The sequence below is a fragment of the Bison bison genome, unplaced genomic scaffold (genome assembly GCF_000754665.1).
Source record: "Bison bison bison isolate TAMUID 2011002044 unplaced genomic scaffold, Bison_UMD1.0 scf7180017864518, whole genome shotgun sequence".
Taxonomy (NCBI): Eukaryota; Metazoa; Chordata; class Mammalia; order Artiodactyla; family Bovidae; genus Bison; species Bison bison.
The window spans coordinates 18855620-18866597 of record NW_011495071.1 but is presented as its reverse complement, the minus strand read 5'-3'; the positions used below and the strand labels follow the sequence as shown (position 1 = coordinate 18866597).

General features: G+C 41.5%; 1 protein-coding gene across 1 annotated transcript in view; it reads left to right on the top strand.

Annotated features, from left to right (window-relative positions):
• The first annotated feature begins 8 nt into the window (after positions 1-8).
• TEAD1 (TEA domain family member 1 (SV40 transcriptional enhancer factor)) overlaps positions 9-10978 on the top strand; it is a 274377-nt gene continuing 263407 nt past the window's right edge. Inside the window, exon 1 of the mRNA XM_010830611.1 lies at positions 9-213. The gene's annotated coding sequence lies outside the window, so the exon portion shown is untranslated. The remainder of the gene's footprint in view (positions 214-10978) is intronic.

The window sequence follows — 10978 nt, the reverse complement described above, 5'->3', positions numbered from 1 at the left end:
GCTGGCGGGGGTTTCGCTCCTTCTTCTCAAAGATGAAAGGAGGCACGGTCGTCTTTGCCGCTTCTCCAGGACTGTTGCTGCCGCCGCCGCCGCTTCATTGCACATTCAAGTGGAAAATTTTCAGGAGTCAGCAGAAACATTGTGTCCAAAAAAGACTGAGTCGCAGTTACCACCAAATCCTGGAGGAGACTCTCCCTGGAAAACTTCCCTTCGGTAGGAAATACTGGGGGATTTGTTTGTTTATTGGAAGAGAAATGATCCCCAGAGGGGAGAAAATCAGTGCATTTCTTCTCTTTGTTCGTAGCAGCAACATTTGTTTTGTTCTAAAGTCCACAGGCCCGCTTTAAAGAAAGTTCAACTTCTATGAGTTTCCTTTTTTTCTTTTAATGTTTGTAATTTTTTTTTTAAACCGGAGCAGCTTTTTAAATGAATTGAAGACAATGGAGGGCTTCACACCTCCCTTCTTTTTCTCCCACGAAAATAAAATCCAGATCCTAATTTTCTTGGCTTTTTAATTGTTTTAAAAGATTTATTTAAAATTGAATGCTGTCACTGTATAAAAATATTTATGAAACAATGAAATACCAGCCATTAGCATTTCTCAGGAGGCTTGTTAACTTCTCAGAAGCAAGTGGCTGCCTGTGATTTGCAGAAATGAAAATTGACTTCACTAAGCCCTGAAAAGTTAGAGACAGATGATGTTCCAGGAGCGGGTCATGTAAAAAGGCCGAGTTTTAATAACAGTGCCTTGGAGGAAGCCCAGGTCTTGGAACAGAAAGGTCTGTAAGACCTATCAGCTTTCAAAAGAGTTTTAAATATATATATATATATGTGTGTACTTTAAAAATGTTACAGATAGTACAATGAGTAGAACACTTGTCTAGTTCTTCAGGACAACCAACCCACATGTTTCTTCCTCCCCACCCTTTCCCTTGATTGTTTCTGGAAGTTTAGGTGGTCTGATGGCTTGGGGTGTGCTGGGTGCCTGCAGGTGGTTACCTGAATAGACAGATCCCTTCAGGAAGATGTGATCCCACTGCAAATTCAGATCAGGGAGTGGGCTCTGTTCTCTGCACTTTGCAGTGAATCTTGATTGGTGTCTTATGCACGGGGCTTCTCTACTAGGGTACTGTGAGGTGGTTGAGGAACAGACGTCAGGCTTTGCCCAGTGCTTCATCCTTTCACTGTTGGGCTTGTGCCCTTCTGTAAATAGCAGAAACTATGAGCACCAAGCTCATCTGAATGCTTGTAAGGGCCAGACTTAGATCCAACTTTGGTAAGAATCTTTCCTTTTTAGAAGGAAATAGTAGAACTAATTACAAAGTCGCTCTGAAAAGACAAATGTATTAGTTGAACCTTTGTCAACAGTGAGGTTTTGAATTGTTGATTGTTTTTTAGGGAAAAGGCTGATTTTTTTCTAATTTCACTATTTCCATAAATGGTCACAGATATTTTTGTTTAGTGTTTCTTTGTATGTGCAACTCTGTGTTGGACTTTCAGGTTTCAGGTTTTGGACCAAGTTTATAATTCTTTTGTTGTTGGTGTAAAATAATGAGCTGATAAGCTGTATCCATTACTGGTTCTTGCCGATGGTATAAAAGTGCCAATGTAGACCATTTTATTTTTACTTTAATGATTAAGTACTATTTAGTTCACAGTTTTAGGAGAATATCAGACTACCTTTCCTTTCTTTCTCCCTCTTTCTCTTTACAAGTTTGAAATAAAACCAGTGTGACACTTTGCCTTGACACTTAAGAGTAAAAAACTATTAAAGGAAAGAATTTTTGTGTCGATTCCTCCTCTTTGTGATCTTTTATGAAGTAACAAATAGGACTCCATTCAGGGAACATGCCTGAGAGAGATTATTGGAGAATTTTTTTTTTTTTTGCTTCTTTTCCCAAAACATAAACCAGGACTCACCATGGCATATACTTAATGAAATTTAAAGAAAGAGGACATGATATCTTAATGTGAGTCAGACTGAACTGAATATCTCATGAGAGGTGCTTCCTTGCTTTATGTTACAGTGTGTACCTAGACCCCAGCAGCGTACTAATACTTAAGAGCTGCTGGTGGTGGGCTTGAGGGGGCAGCCTGGGGAAAGTCAGCTTCCTCCTTTCTTCTCCTCTGCCCCTCCCCCTCTTTTGCTTTATATAGAAAGAATATGTTCACATACACACTTTGGGCACTGGTACCCTCAGGTTTTTTTTTTTTTTTTTTAAAGAAAAAGGACAAGCAAGTCATAGGGAAAAAAATGTTCGGGTATTTTGCTGCTTTAGTTTCAGTCATTAACAATTCTGAATTTGCTGGTTTTGACAATACAGGACAGCAAGTTTAAGAGGGCATTTCTTAATGGGAAAATTTGGCGGAATATACATACTTATGGGGATCTAGATCATATTTGTTGTCACATTTTCAGTGGGAAAATGTGTGATGGGGACAGTTAGAAAATGTAGATCCCAGATGTTAGATAGGCCTTTGAAGGAATGATCTGTGCCATTAACAATATTTTAAGTTTCTTGCTTCTGAAATGGATTGATCTGTTGTACATGGTGGTGGGACAGGAGTTTGTGCGTCTTTGGGATTACTCTTCTCTCTAATCTCTTGTGTTATCATGTATTAATCATGAGCATAATTAAACTGCCTGCAATGATAATTGTGGTGTCTTATCATTGAAAAGGTTGATGCAAATAACTGCCTGTATGATCACACGTATGGAAAATGATTGTGCTCACAGTAGATAACACTTTTAAGCATGTATTTTAGGCATTTTATCTTGTTTTCAATAAAGAGATTGCGAAAGGAGAGGAAAAATACTGCGGAGTGAAAGCTGTGCTTAGAGGTTGGATCTGTTCAGTGATAAAAACTTTTGGGTTTTTTTTTCCCCAAAGACTGAAGAATACTGGCCAGAGGGAGTGTCCAGCTTTCTTTGTAAAACCGCAACGAAATCAGAGCCCACCTTTCTGTTGATAAATGCGGGCATTACAGCTTCCTCTTTCGAGTTCAGTGACTGGAACTGCAAAGTGCGAATGTCCTACTTCTGAACTCGGCAAGCAAAGTGTATTGTAAGCTTACTGCCCTTTGACAGACTCCGGCTGTGCTGCTGGGCTATTGGGGGACTGACCGGTGACTGGCGTAATCTCTTACAGCTGCGTGGCGCTTTTTCTTATTTTATCTGTAGAAGCCACAGATTACCCTGTGGTGTTTAAATTAGATCGCAAATCATGTTTGAACAGTATCTATGATGTATTTTAGTTTCTTGTTCACAAAGGTGATAAAATCAAGTAATTCAGATCCATAGTAAGCACCTTAATGTTTCAGAGTTGGCCTTTTTGACAGATACCAATGCCAATTTTGACCCCCTTGTATTGCAATTATTGAATACTTCTGAAATCAAGGATGTTTGGGGGCTTCCCTATTCTGGGATAGTTTGTGGAATGCTAGAATGTTTGGATCTGAATATCTGGAGTATTTTTGTGTAGGTTTTTACATAGCTTTGTTTCAAAGCTGTGGACAGTTGAGAGTTTTCAGTCTGTAAGATTGTCATCATAAGCTTCCTCGACACACTCCCAAGTTTGAACTCTGTGGAAATCCAACCGTTTCTTAAGATACATTAGGGCTTTGTAGTGGTGCAGCATAAGAGAATTTTGAAATGTGTATTTTTATTTTAGTCAAAGCAAATGGGATGCCCTGAAGAGTGGGCTTTCAGGACAGTGTTTCTTACTGGGTGGGTCGCTTTCAGCTCTTAAGTTCTCCTTTTGTCCACTGGCTTTTTGCATGGTTGGGAGGATTCACAGAAAATACTTTCCATAGTCTGGGAGTCCTGCCTGGCTAACTGTGAAACCACTAGTCTCTCTTCTGATTGGATAAGGGGTGGGGGGAGTTCCTAAGAGGCCGTCTTTTCTAGTTTTATGGCAGGCGCAGAGAGGAAGGCTCTGTCCTGGTGGTATTACTGGCCCCCACCCCCCAAGTATTTACCATCCTGATGCAATGCTTCCTGCCCTTTTCACATAAGTTTTTAAGGCTCTGTCATTGGATTTCACTAGTAGTTTTAGTTTGAGGAGCTGGGCCCAGAATTGGAAAAGGGGATTAAAAGAAAAAGTCAGTATTGATGAACAAGTTAAGCACCACCGTTGTTTCCGTTGGGAAATTCTGGTTGCTTTGGAGCATCTGACAGGTTTAGATGTGTATGTAAAGTGACTGAAACACTGTTGCTGGGGCAGATACAACAATGGCGGGTGCTGTTGTTTTTACTGATATATAAACTGAAAAACTGCTGCTAATGGTGGGAAATGTTAATTATGTGAGAACATATTGAACTTATATTCTCTGGCATGAACTTTTAAAAAAAATGCATGAACTGTGCTGCTTTTTTATAGGCACAGCTTTCTAATTATCATAATTCAGTTCAGCTCTGCTCTTGGATGGAGTTCAAGTGCAATCTCAATTTAACTTGAAAGGAGATTTTTTTTTTTAAACTGAGAACGTTTAAGAAATTTTGAAAAGTTCATCCAAGAATGTTGTCTGCTTAGGTGTGGTTAATTGGGGGGATGAAATGAGTGGCTTTGTATAATAGTTAATTAGATCTGAATATTAGGAAAGAGACCTTTTTTTTGGCTTTGTACTGTATCCAAACCTGCATCTTGGGTATTTTTGCATAACCAGATGCTATATGCTGTTGAGTTTTCTTTGGAAACCAATGTCTTTTTCTGATAGAAAATTAACTAAGTAGATATTTTATTACATCAATGATATAATCTCTGCAAAGACAAACTTTCTTTTGAGAGAATAGAAAGAAAGAAAGGCAGAAATCTTATAAATTCGTTTGACAAAAATCACTGTTGACCTTTTATACCAACCAAGCCTTTAGAAGGTCCTTATGTGGTCATACTTGATGGCATTTTGTGAAAGGGGTCATCTTTGACAGTATTCATTCCAGTGTCCAATGTCCTTTATATTTTCCATGACCTTAGTGTCTTTTCAAAAAAAAAAGCTAATGAAGCCCAGGTGCCAAATCCTCTGTGGAATCAATTTTAATTGGAAGTAAGAACAACTTCAGCTGGACCTTCCGACTTGCATCCAGTCTGATTTCTGCTGCTGAAATGCAAAGGGAGCCCACGGAAACCAAATGACTTCATTTGCTCTGGCACTTAAGAGCCGGATTCACTTCCCTGGTGGTGAAATAAAAGGAGCCAAGTGTTTTAAATAGCCACTCCCTGAGGCCTGCCCGCCCGAGTGTTTGGAGAAAAGCGCATTGTCTGCTTGCAGCTCTAGCTAGGAGCTGGCCTGGCTCGCCCTCCCCCATCAGGCAGCTCCGTTTCTGAAGTTGACATCTGGTTTTCTCTCTGTTCACCTGATATATACCCACACACGCGCACACATGCAGTGTGCACACATGTGTCCTGCAGGTAACTCGGATCTCTGACATTGAATGTGTGTGTGTGTGTTTCAAGTTACTCCTGGGATAGGGAGAGGCACATAGCTAATAGCACAAAATAAAATGTAAACACAGTAGCCGCCCCACATGCCGCTGCTGCTGGGTTTCTGTCCGACGGTGCTTTCTGGGTAGGCGTGCCTATTGTTATGGCAGCAACAGGCGGCAGAAGTTGGGGCACCATATGGCGGATGTGGGCCTCAGATAAGCTGTCTGGTAATTTAGCTCATCAATAGCATTTTGATATGCTTCATTTTCAGATCACCCATCACCATGGCTGGGGGTGTCTTGGGGGCTAACTGATTCCAAAACCATTGAAACGTCTGTGAGCTGATGCTTCCTTTGGTGGAATCTCTTTCAGCCCTTTCTCCTTCACTGCCTTTTCATTTCAAAGCTTTTTGGAGACAATAGTGGTTAGAGTTAGAAAGGGCTCCGTCATCTGAGGGAACCCTCAACCCTGTCTTGAAATCTGGAATACTTAGAAGACCTCATCAGGTATTTTCATTGAAAGGAAAAACAGAAAACAAGCTATATAATAGCATTTCATACTGGCAGAGTCAAGAAATTCCTGTAATTCAAAATTTGCTTTGGTTGTAAATAGTTGGGAGGATAAGACCAGCATGGTGCTTATTTTGACAAAATGTTTCTAGTTTTTTTGTTCATTAAAAATACCTCCTTAATTTTCTTCCATCTTTGCATTTTACCTTATCATTGAGTGCATGGGAAGGAAATCTAAAAAAGAGGAGATATATGTATATGTATAGCTGAGTCACTTTGCTGTACAGTAGAATCTATCACAACATTGTAAAGCAACTATATGCCAATAAAAAAAATCAAGTGTGAAAGTGATTTCAGAGGAAGAGTTATCTGTGATTTGGAGGCAAAAAGCAGCTTTCTTTATGACTAGGAATTCTTAAAGAGGGAGATGCTTCTAGAACATCTCTACTCAGATGTCCATTGAATCTGAGCCAAAAGTTGCATCTCTGCGGCTGGTGAATCCAGAGGGACTCCTGCCTTGAGTTGCTGGGGCCATTTCAAGAATTCTGCACACAGTAGGTATATTAGTGGAAATTACATGATGTGCATGACTATGTGTTTATCAACCGCATGAATCTCATTCAGTAAATATTTGTGTCCCTAATGTGTGCCAGGTACTGGGGGGGCCAGGGTAAGACTGTGTGTCTCTTTCCCTACCCAGCCTTCCTGAACACTCTCATTCTCCCTTCCAGGCCTCTCACCTTTTGACTTTGGGATTTCTAGTTCTCGGAACACAGATCTGTTTACCTGGCTAATTCAGGATGGTTCTGACTCAAACCCAGGGCAGCCTCTTTCCATTCCTGTCCCCGGGAGCCTCTGCCTCACCAGTGGTTCCCACCTGAACACGTGCATCACAGCCTCTGTGGAGCTTTCCACAGACTGGGTTATCAGCCCTGGGGCCTTAGGAGGGTGGGAGAGGTGCAGTGTTTTTATATTTCTAAGAGACCTCAGATACTGAGAATTATTGGGAATTATCTGATTGAGAATTAGGTATTCTAGGTATTCTAATTTTTACTTTCAGATGGAATCAGGCTAAATTTGCCCATGCCTCCTAACTCTAAATGGGCTTTTTCCTGTATTTGTGAGGTGATGTACCTAAGAGTGTATACTAAGTCTTCATGGAATTCACTAAGATCTTGTTAGTTTTAAAGATATGACTGCACAGAAATGTGCAAGAGAGATGATGAGCAGAACTACTTTTTTTGTGCTCAGTACGCGTCTGTTACCCTCTGGTAAGGTAGCAGTTGTTTCCAGATGTGATTATAGAGGTGAGCGTCAGGCTTCTTGGCAAGGGGTTTAAGGACTAATTCTTGCCTGACTGTTTGCAGAGGTAGTTTTCATGTTTGAGTAGTGGGGATGTTCATGGAGGGTCTCACATGGTCCCCCTTGATACTGCAGAATAAGGGCATAGGAAGGCTGATCGTGACAGCATCCCAGAGATGAACATGGCTTAGGCACTTAGAAATCTAACATTCTTAGGCACTTAGAAATCCAGATGGTCCCAGCTTTGCCTAGAACTGTTACATTGAAACCTTTGTAGGTACTACCATTTGCCTGGGATCTGGTGATCCAGCCAAGGGTGGTCAATGAATGACTATCAGTAAAACACCCCTGCAGAGCTTCCAATTTAGCAACGAAAACAGGCATGTGAAGAGATTAAAGAGATCACAGTCCACTGGGGAAGCTGTGTATTTCGTATTTCAAGAGTCCCAAGGTGCAGTTTTTTCCCCCTTACTTGAATGTTTCCAAAATTGGGATGCATCCTACAATCACGGCTGGCCAAGTGGTGGTCATGACCCTGACGTGGTTGCGTACACTCATCACAGCCTGCAGAACAAGTGCAGTGGAGAGGAAGAAAATTCCAAAGTCAGTAGCCAAGCATTCCTAAGAATGCTCTTGATGTCGCCAGTTCTCTTGTTGGCACAGAGGGCAGCAGTGTGTGGAAAGGCATGGGTGTTGATCTCTCTGAGAAGTTTAGTATTATCTAACCCACTGTAGTTTGCCTATAGTTTTCTTTTTATGCCTTCATAAGACTGACATATGATAACATTTCAATATGTATAAAATACAATTTTTAAGTCAGAAGGCGGTGCTCTGGCAAGGTGTTTCACAACAATATTTCTTAGAAATAAAATCATACTGCCTTTAACAGTCACTGGTGTCTTGAGTTGATGAAATTTTCATGAAATGTGTTTGCATCTCTATCCAAAAGGATGTGGGAGATTATATATTATTGATGGGTTGGTTTGAGGGAGTAGATTGGGATGGGGAGATGCGTTCATTTTTACACATTTGTAGTTTTTAGGAACATGTGTTTATGTAATATCAAAGGGAAAAAATATCCAATGGGGAAACTTGATTGTAATCAAGTTTTAGATCTATACCAGCTCATGACTGGCAATGAACCTTCTGTATTACTGTTTGAGGGTTATGTTCATTACTCATGATATAGCCAGAGAGCTGTGTATGCTCAGTGGTGGAGAATGAGGAAAGCTTTGCAGAGGAAGTGATGTTGGAACTAGGCCTTGAAGGGAAGGTTTTTTAAAATTAAAAAAAAAAATTTTTTTTTTTTTTGCCAGATACCATTCATTTTGGGATTAGAGTGGGACCCAGTTGTTAAATAAACACCCTCCCCAACCCTGCCCCTGCCGCAAATAGCCTCCAGAGTGATGAACTCGACTCTCAAATAGTAATACAGACAGTTCATTGCCAGTTGTGAGCTGGTATAGGATCTAAAACTTCATTATGTTCAGTTAATGAAAGAAGCAAAAGGGAGGGAGGGGACTAGTTGTGGGGAGCTGGAAGCTTCCTGATTCTGGTTTCGAAAAAGGCAAGATAATAACGTACCTGTGTTTAAAAACACAGGTTTGGAGTTGGACACACCTCAGTTGGAGTCTTGGCTCAGCCGCACTTGTCCTATGTCCTTGGACAAATTGCTTCCTGTCTGAGCCTCGGTGTTGCCATCGGTAAATTTTAATAGAATGCCTCCTGTGTGCCTGACACTTAATAAATGCTCAGTAAACAGCAACTTCACATGCTATCTTGTATACCAGGTCTTCCTGGATTTCCTGCCAGGTCAGCCTGGGCATTGACTCTTGAAGAACACCCGAGGCTGAAGCAGTTGCTACGAAGAGCCAGACTTACGGTCTCAGGCGAATGATTGAGATCCAGGAGAGGCTGAGGCATCCCATCAAGTCTGAGACTATTAATCTCTTTGAACCACACTTCCTCTATTCATAAAAGTAGAGGAAATCCATCAGTAAATACGTAATATTTGAGGCTATTCCTTGCCAAGTGGTAGCGCGAACTTCTAAAGGTGGGTGGCAGGGTACACCTTCATCCACTCAAAAGGAAATGTCTTCCTTAGATTCTGGCATGGGAGCCACTCTCCTGACTTTGGGACTGGGTTCTAAAAGTTTTTCCCCTAGGTGGTTGTATGGAACTTGTCTTTTGGTAGAGTAGCTATTTTCAGGGCCCTGGACCTGCTGGTGGAGCCTTTGAGGAATCCCTGCTAGAGTTCTGAAGGCTTCAGCTCCAAGTGTGAGATGAGAGAACAAGAGGCAGACAGGTGCCTCCCCAACCTTTGCTGCCCTCTTTGCCCTCAGTTCTCATCTGGAAAGTGGGCTGGTGTTAACTATTTTGAAGGGCTGTGATGGGTGTACATAAGAGTTATCTCAGTAGGCTGGAGCTACATGTGTTTTTGTTGTTCAGTCACTAAATTATGTTTGACTCTTTGCAACCCCATGGACTGTAGCATACCAGGCTTCCCTGTCCTTCACTATCTCCTGGAGCTTGCTCAAACTCATGTCCATTGAGTCGGTGATGCCATCGAACCCATCTCATCTTCTGTTGCCCCCTTCTCCTCCTGCCCTCAGTCTTTTCCAGCATCAGGGTCTTTCCCAGTGAGTAAGCTCTTTACATCAAGTGGCCAAAGTATTGGAGCTTCAACTTCAGCATCAGTCCTTCTAATGAGTATTCAGGGTTGATTTCCATTAGGAAAGCAGAAACAGGTATGACTGCTATCAAATTATCTTGTTCCTGAAAGTATGCAAGGCTCTGGAGTTAAATCTTTGCCCCTCTCATCAGATTCCTCTGTTTAGGCCTTAAATGTAATTCAAATAATAATTCGTACTCGTGTGTGAATGGCAGACTGACCCTTTGCCAGTTGCATATTTAAGAGAATGTTTATTAATCCAAGATGACTGTCTACTTGAGTTAGTACCCAGGTACTTCCTGGTACATTAGCTGAATCTTTTCTGAAAACTGGTGGATTTGAAAACTGAAAACCTGTGTTTTCAAAGCCAGAGGCCCTAAGCTGGTCTTGTTGCACTTGATAGCCAACTACACTTCAGGGCGTGTCTCTGTCCCCGTGTTTTCAGATCAGGGCCACTCCCAGTGACAGGTCTGAGCTCTTAAGACTGCCTTGTGTGAACCTGGGCTGAAGACCATGTGCAGTTTTGTCTTCTGCTGTAGTCAACCAGGGTACATAGAACTGTGTGTTAATCTGGTTTCCTAGTTTAAATTAAAAATTAACAATTGTTAGGAGAGATAAGATAAATTGGCAATAAAGGCTTTTAGAGGCAGGGGAGAAAGATTTAAAAACAATGGTTTACAACCTGTGAATCTATTAAAAGTCACTGAATTAAACTTTTAAAAGGATGTGGAATTTAGAAAGATGGTAACGATAACCCTGTATGCGAGACAGCAAAAGAGACACAGATGTATAGAACAGTCTTTTGGACTCTGGGAGAGGGCGACAGTAGGATGATTTGGGAGAATGGCATTGAAACATGTATAATATATGTGAAACGAATCGCCAGTCCAGGTTCGACGCATGATACAGGATGCTCAGGGCTGGTGCACTGGGATGACCCAGAGGGATGGTATGAGGAGGGAGGTGGGAGGGGGGTTCAGGATGGGGAACATGTGTACACCCGTGGCGGATGCATGTTGATGTATGGCAAAACCAATACAATATTGTAAAGTAATTAGCCTCCAATTAAAATA